The sequence below is a fragment of the Sinocyclocheilus anshuiensis genome, unplaced genomic scaffold (assembly GCF_001515605.1).
Source record: "Sinocyclocheilus anshuiensis isolate Anshui unplaced genomic scaffold, SAMN03320099.WGS_v1.1 scaffold385, whole genome shotgun sequence".
NCBI lineage: Eukaryota > Metazoa > Chordata > Actinopteri > Cypriniformes > Cyprinidae > Sinocyclocheilus > Sinocyclocheilus anshuiensis.
Genome location: NW_015539876.1, coordinates 1,833,297 through 1,841,444, shown reverse-complemented (window position 1 = coordinate 1,841,444; position 8,148 = coordinate 1,833,297). Strand labels below are relative to the sequence as shown.

At 36.4% G+C, this 8,148-nt stretch overlaps 1 protein-coding gene across 1 annotated transcript in view; it reads right to left on the bottom strand.

Annotated features, from left to right (window-relative positions):
• LOC107685318 (regulator of G-protein signaling 8) overlaps window positions 1-898 on the bottom strand; it is a 17,657-nt gene extending 16,759 nt beyond the window's left edge. Inside the window, exon 1 of the mRNA XM_016481873.1 lies at window positions 699-898. The gene's annotated coding sequence lies outside the window, so the exon portion shown is untranslated. The remainder of the gene's footprint in view (window positions 1-698) is intronic.
• Between the last annotated feature and the right edge of the window lie 7,250 nt (window positions 899-8,148).

Genomic DNA, 8,148 nt, shown 5'->3' with positions numbered 1-8,148 from the left:
CGCAAAAAAATCGCAGACGATTTTATTGCGCGATTATGAAATCGAAGAAATCGTTCGCGATAATGACAGCTGTTTCCATAGCTTCTAAGTGCACTATGGCTCTGTGAAGTAAATGCTGCTCCATCTGAAAGCATGTGAAAATACCAAATTTAATAACATATTTTTACTCCAAACACACTTCATATCGTCAGTTATGTTGAATCAATAAAAGCAGTTAAATCTTCTGTTTATTCAGCTGCATTTCCTGGGTTTCTTCTGCGAGGTGTATTTGGATACGCATACGTAAAGATACGCATGACAATCGCAGCTTCTGTCGAATCGCGATCTCGATTCCATTTCGATTTATCGTGCAGCCCTAATGTACATGTTCTTTATATTTTTTCTGCACTTTCTAATAAAAAGTAATCTAGCATTTATGCAAACACAGATGAGTAACATTCACAAAACAACACCAGGAACAAAATAAAACAACAAAATACAATAAACTGCAAACTTCCCATCATTCATAAATGTTACAATGTGAAAGCCAAATGGATTATCTGTTTTGCTTTGTTATGCTTAATTCCCTACACAAGAGAAGACATGACATGAGGACAGATGGTGAGAGCTGTACACTATGACAAATATCCTAGACACACAAAGCCAGTGTGAGCAAATTATGCAACAATCGATCAGGGATATGAATATGAAGCCTTTACCTTCACAGTTCACTGCCGTTGTAGATGACAGCTCTTTGATTCAGGCTGGAGAAGCTGCTTTATCCGACGGGTTTAGCGTGGCTCTGTTCTTGTGTAGAGATATCTTCTGTTGCCCACATGTAGCAATCATTACACAGCGTGTTCATCGGTGTGAAAGCGTGAGGGAGCGAAGAACGAAAGAGAGAAAGAGAGAGAGAGAGAGAGGATGGAGAGAGATGAGACGAGAGGGGAGAAAACTAGGCAGAGGGAGAGGCTTTGTCAACACACTGGTCTCTTCGGAGATTCAAAGGGCATTACTATGCTGTTTTGTTTTGCTCCATCGAGGCTTTTCAGTGTCATGTTTGTGTTGCGAGGTCTCACGCTGTCAAACTGTTATTCTGCATGGATGTATGCCATAGACCAGAGGGAAATTTCAGGTCTAGTACGCAGGTTTTGGCCGAGGTAATGGGTTCCTTTGAGGAGAGGAACAAGGAGACTAAATCAAGCCGGCGTAAACATCAAAGCCACCTTTTCATCCCGCGCCCACCGTGGCAAATCCTTGCTGGGTTTAAAATGGGGACATGCTGGCCTCATTTGATAGCTCTTATCTAAGTATGGGCTGTAGACTGAGTGCTTGAGTGCTCAGCCTTCTCAGCTCTCCACTGGAGGCATATTATGTCCTCAAAATAGTGTCGTATCATCTTAGATGCTCATATGAACACATATAGGCACACGTGAATAATGCACAGCGGCCATGCTGCATGAATTGCAGGTTGCAGTCGAACTATTCAAAGCCTTCATTAGAGCTCGTTCACTGAAGAAAGCGAATGCACTGCCACTAAGAAAGACCTACAATATTCGAATCACTGTTTTAAAGGGAGTTGCATTTGTCGCATCTTGAGAGCAAATATCCTGGCATTTTCACCACAAGGCTGAGGATGTTCCACTTGAAATAATATCTATATTAATAAATATATATATTTTTTTAATTTAATGAAATAGCTTCACAAAGGGAATGATGTGGAGAGCCACCCTGCGGGTTCTCAAGGACGATGATAAGGTTTGATAAACTCTGCATGCATGTTAGAATTAGCCTCCCTCTGTGGGGCTGAGACTCACTTGGTGACTAATTGTCGAGGAAATGAATATGACAATGGACAATGGACAGTCTAGTAATTAATTTTTTCTTTTTTTTTCTCTTTCCCTTTTTCATTCAGTCTTACTGCCATTAGCATCAAGTTGCATGTTGGAGTGAGATTTCCTTGTATTCTCTGTGTGTCGAAGAAATGCTCGATACTTGTACACTGAAATAAATACTAATATTATTGGCCATGTCCCAGATGGAACCAGATGGAACTGATGTGGTTTTCCTTTGAGTCTACACTTTCGTGACATAATGCTGCTTTAACTGTCGGATAGAAGTCTGTAATGGAACTCAGTCCGGGCTCGGCAGAAGTGTGTATCGAGGGCAAATAGCGGTCACGGGGTGGGGGGCTCGCGAGCACCCTTCTGAAAGCTAAAATGACGGATGGAAGCCCCTATGGTCTCTTAGCAGAATCATGCACACTGCAGCCATTGTAAATCCATAAGTCCACTGTTTTAGTATTTTTCAGTCTTTTACAGTTACAATTATGACAATTTTTACAGTGTATCAAGTGAAAAATGTAAGGGGGTCTGAATACTTTCCGTACCCACTGTATATATACCCCTCAAAAAAAAGAAAATAAAAAATGATTAGAATCAATCATCAGAAAATGATAAAAGCTGTAAAGATGTGCTGAGTTGCTGAACACTGTATCAGGATTAAGCCCACACACAGCTCAGACATTACACAATATGCTCTGCATTACCTATTTAGACTTCCTTTTTTTCCGGTCAGTGCAAGCTGACTTACAGTGCAACACTTACATCACCATTATCAGAATTAAATTTGTATTTTTATACACATTATCATGAGGTTACACAACAAGCAAACACACTTTTCGGGTTCTTCAGTGTCTAATGATCAGTTACGCATTACACAATGTACAGTAATAGCTGCAGAAAATTCATCTTTGTTCAATGTGTCCTTGTTGAAAAAAAGTAACTTTAGAATTGTAGTGTATCACAGTTTCCACAAAAATATGAAGCAGAACAACTGTTTTCAACATTGATGATAATAAAATTGTTTTTCTTGAACACCAAATCAGCATATTAGAATGATCTCTGAAGGATCATGTGACACTGGAGACAGCTTTGCCATCGCATATATAAATTATATTTTAAATATATATTCAAATAGAAAATGTTTAAATTCAAATATTCCAGAATGTTCCTCAAATAAATGAAATTACACTGGATATAAATCTATACATAACTTCCCCTCAAAAGATATATAAATATATTATTTAAATCTCTTTACGTTGCACTGACATAAATCTGTAAAATACCTTGTATAGTGGGTCACTGTGGACAGAAAGAGTGATTTTAGTCAGAGCTAGTAAGTAGGGTAGCTCTCAGCCACATAAATGCTGTTATCTGGTCAGAGGGAACATCCCAGTTTAATCAGCTTCAATGGTGGATTTACTAAGCTTTCAAATCGTTGGAAAAGCCTGATGTGATGAAGGCTGATGCTTTTTTTTAAATTAAAAGATATGACATCATACAGTATAATACAAAAATACACACAGTAAATGTCTAATTTGATGCCTTTGAATATAAAGTTACTACAAGATGCAGATGGATGCTACTAATTGTGTTGTATAGATACCAAAATCAAGATAAATTAACACATGACTTCACATTATCCACCTTATTTTTAAAGTAAGAGTGGTCACAGCCATTTGTATCTTGAATGTGCGAGGCTTCCGGGGTCTCTTCCAGTTATTTTACCTGTACAAAAACATTTGCTTTATATTGCAAACTAGTATTTGTTATCATATTATTTTAATTTATGATAAGAATCTTAAACATACTAGTTTGCAGTGTAGATAGATTTACTGTTTACTGCACTTTGTTATTCTTAGTTATTTACATATGTATTGCCTTAGTGCCTACTGCCTACCTACTTTTTCAATGGCGTTGGTTCTGGAAGAATGTTTTTCCATTCATTTTCACATAGGGATTTTTTAAAAAGTGTTATAAGCCATGAACCAAGCCAACCAGCTACGAGGTGAATCACACCATTAAAAACTTTTATTTGAAGCAAAAGGTTTCACCAATAATTACGTAATTAAACACGATTATTAAAAAAAAAAGTTGAATTAATGTGAACAGATGACTTCAACAAAAGCATATACCATCAATTAACAATAATTATCAGTAACAATAATACATAAATTTCCCTATGGAAACCCGACTGTTTCCGGTACCCGACTGATGACCTCTATAGTGGCTAATGAACTGAAAGTCTCACACATTTAAAGAAAATATTGCATCTGTGTTGCAAAATATGGTGGATATATATATATAAAATTCTGGATTAAGAGGTCAAATGTTGTCTGGTTATCTTATCTAGATGGTTAATATTACCATATTGTTTGGGAATAGTATTAATGGAGAGTTGTTGAGCATTGAGAGCAAAGCACACTCAACCTGCTAATAATAATTCAGGAGTGATACATCCAAAACAGATGTGCTCATGTTGAAATGGCACTCATGTTGTTGGAGGTGAGATACAAAAGGTATATCTACTCAATGGGCTGCTTAACCCAGCTGCGCTCAAACAATAAAAGATCAGCAGTTGTGTTATTATACAGTATGCTCCCCTGTTCTCTCTGCTCCACAGTTCTCTTCCAGATATCAGACTGTTTAAATGCCTCCTACTTTCTTTTTTTACTCTGGGTTGCCCCCTGCGACAAGCATGTACTACCCCTGTAATTAGCCCACTCTTCCAGCCATTAGATTCTCCTCTTTTGTCACTTTCCAGGCAGTCACTGATTACACGTTGGCAAGAATCCCACAAGATCACTAGTGAATGCACAGTGTTCAGTGTTCATTGTAACGTGATGACAGGAGAAAAGGGACAGCTGTACACCCACACACTGTAGGTGGAGAGAAGAAGAAGATGAAAGAAGGCCTTTCAGATGCCTCTGTAGTTGATCGCTTTTTATGACCTTATCTGTCAGACTATACATTGATTTTAACGCTTGTTTATGTCCAAATTGGGAAAAATTCTCCATAAGACCAACATAACAGACTTACAAAGAGTAGGAATTTTAATGAAAAAAGTGTTAAAATTAAAATTTATCCTTAACAGCATGCTGAACAATGGTAATAGAAAAGTACTTTGACTATCGCATAATTATTATTAATGTGCTTTTCTCTGTAATACAATGTAAAGCATAAGCATTATATAAAAGACATGACTTTTCATAAATCTCCCTCCACTTACCATTTCAAATTTACCATGCAATCATCTACAGAGAATTTTACATTGAATGAAATTGTGGCAATGTTGTCTTTGAAACTATTAGGCTTTATTAAGAAACAGGATGACAACAACAGCACTAGCGTAATAATGAATTAGCATTATTTTTCAGCACAGGATTGCATCTTTTTGTAAATGTCATGGTTACAACAGTTTATTTATTTATTTATTTTTTTATGAAAAAGAGTTCAGCTCAGGCTAGAGAATCTTTTTTTTTTCACCCTAAACAGCAAAGTGAAAAACAACATTAGCAGTCTTGTGGTTACATCTGGAAGTAAATTATCACTCATAAGACTGGAAGCTATGACTATTTTTGTTACACAAATTTGGCCTTTGATGCAGACATTTGAACTACTGTAAGCATGGGTTGGCAATTGATTGATGGCTTGTTACATAAACCTTAAACAAAAGATGCTTTATTTGAAGACTTTGATTTTTTTTTTGGAGCTTTTGGGGCTTTTTGATACATTTTTGAAAAGGTATCCAGAAAAACTTCTACATCGTTGCTTTAGAAAACCAGGGTATGCATGACAGATTCCAAAGCACAAAATCATCACATTTATTAGTGAAGTTGCTCTGCCCTCTTGTGTGCATAGAGGAACATTACTTCACCACCTCCCAAAGACAGTGAGGTTATAGTCGAGGAAGTTTATCGTACATACCTGGAGATATTGGTTATATATCTGTTAGCTTTCCCGTTCATCTCAATGGCAGTAGCTCACTTGGTGGATGTAGCCATGGATGTAAAGTACACGTACCTTCATGCTGCAATCTTTGTTTCTTGAGCACACAGTTCTTGAAACATTTTTTGATTCATGATCTGTGACGTCAAAGGCACCAGACTGGGAAAAAAATGTAAGCACTTTTCATATTAATAATTTGCCAGCAAAGGAGGGAACACCCATGTCCAGTGTCTTAAAGAAATAGTTCACCCCAAAATATATATATATATATATATATATATGTGTGTGTGTGTGTGTGTGTGTGTGTGTGTATTTTTTTCATCTTACTTTACAGTAAAATGTGCAGTATTTAAGCCCGGTACATAACTAGAATTATTATTCTGAATTACACAACTAGAATTATGAAGTGAGCGCTTCTACCCTTAACCGCTAGGGGTCTCTCTTGACAACTTTATCTTCATTATCTTTATCTTCAATGGTTGACCTAGCGTTTCAGGAAGGCCAACAGGTGATCAATCACTAAAGTCAGGATAATTTTTGTATCTCCATCCAGTGTGAAATATCAATCCGTGAACCACGATGCTGGAAGTGAAAATAGCTCCCATTTGCAAAGAAAGTCAAGACATAGTATTTCCTCCATAGGCTACTCCATGCGGCTAATGGAATATAGCTATCGGTCCAGAGCAAGGCCTATCCTTCATTGTCTCTTCCCACCCAACTGGATCAATACTAATTGCATGCGGTAAGTAGTACTGACCACACACTGTATGAGGTATGCGCTTAATCAATCCTTATGCCCTAGATGAAAATAATGAGCTATAATAGAGATGATCTCATTCAGCACCAGAGGTGAAGTAGGAAGTAGGTCAGAGGAATAAGCTGCTAATGATCTTTCAGTGGGTTTAATATCTTCATGACAATATGATAATGAAATAAATGAGTCAGCACAGACACATGTGTGGTTATTAATTATGACAGGCCTTGCGGGGTGTGGTGCAGGATTTATATGCTAATGTATGACAAACAGAAACTCAGCAACAAGTAAACTTTTTAAAATTAAATCGATGTAGGGTGGTCAAGTTAAATGATTAATTCATTGTAATTAATTATAAAGAAAACTCTCTTTAAACACAATTAATCATTCCCTCTAACCCAGTCTGTAATAAGATATTTTCCTACCGTAGTGTTTCAATATTGAAATTTCACCTTGATGTTTTTCAAAAGATATTTTGAAGAAAGTTGGTTATTATTAAACAGTTTTGGTTACCACTGACTTCATTGTAGGTAAAAAAACACTCAGACATTTCTCAAAAATATCTTTATTTTATGTTTCACAGAAAAATAAAATCATATAAGTTTGGAACGACATGATGGTGAGTAAATAATTTTCATTTTTTGGGTGAACCATCCCTTTAAAAGTGCAAGCACTATATTGTTTACTCTAGTCTCTGTGTGTATAAAAAGCAATTTATGACACCACTCTTGTGATATTTAATTTCTTATTTGTAATATCCTATTGAAATGTCATTTCAACAAAGTTAGCTAGTTTAGATTTCAGTCTTACCCCATTTAAGTAGCCTACATAAGAGTTGTACTTGCATAATGCATTGCTAGAAATAGCTGCCTGTGGGCGTTATGAATATGGCTGCAGAGTGAACTGACTTGCCTTAAAGGGATTTTGACCACACAGTGATTAAATTACTGCGCTGTTGGTCTTTAATGATGTTCATACAGTTCTCAGCCACTCTAAAGTTATTAGTAGGCTATAACTGGCCGTCTTTTGAAAAGTTATAGTATATATAGAAACTTACTTACAGTTGTACAATACAGGAGTTCTTTCTTGCCAGTAAAACTATGATTGTGCAGAGGAAAGTGTTTGTAAGGGACAATAAACTGCATAAGTGCATTATATATTGTGAAAAAGATGTATGAATCAAACTCTGAATGGCAACAACATCTGATACAGTTATCATTCATCATTTTGATTATTAAATCTCAGTATGTGGGCAGAGACGGATTAAATCACTCATTGCAGTCGGCATGAAATATAAATTCACCCTATCTATTTTCTGCCAGTCTTTTTAATTTTAATGATCGTCTTGTGAACAATTCATCTCTGCATGTTGCAATTATTATAATTTTATTTTTTTGACCTTGTAACCTTGTAATTTTTAATAATATAACTTGATCTTTTGGTGAAATGACGAACTTCTCTCTTGTGACGTATGCAGTCATTTAGTCTGAACCATGTCCCCACACTACTTTTTTTTCTTTTTTCACTCAGATACGTCACAATATATCATGACTTTAACCATCTTGCCTACACAGTATCTCAAAGGATATGGATCTCATGAGCTCCCATTGGTAGATGCCACTTTAA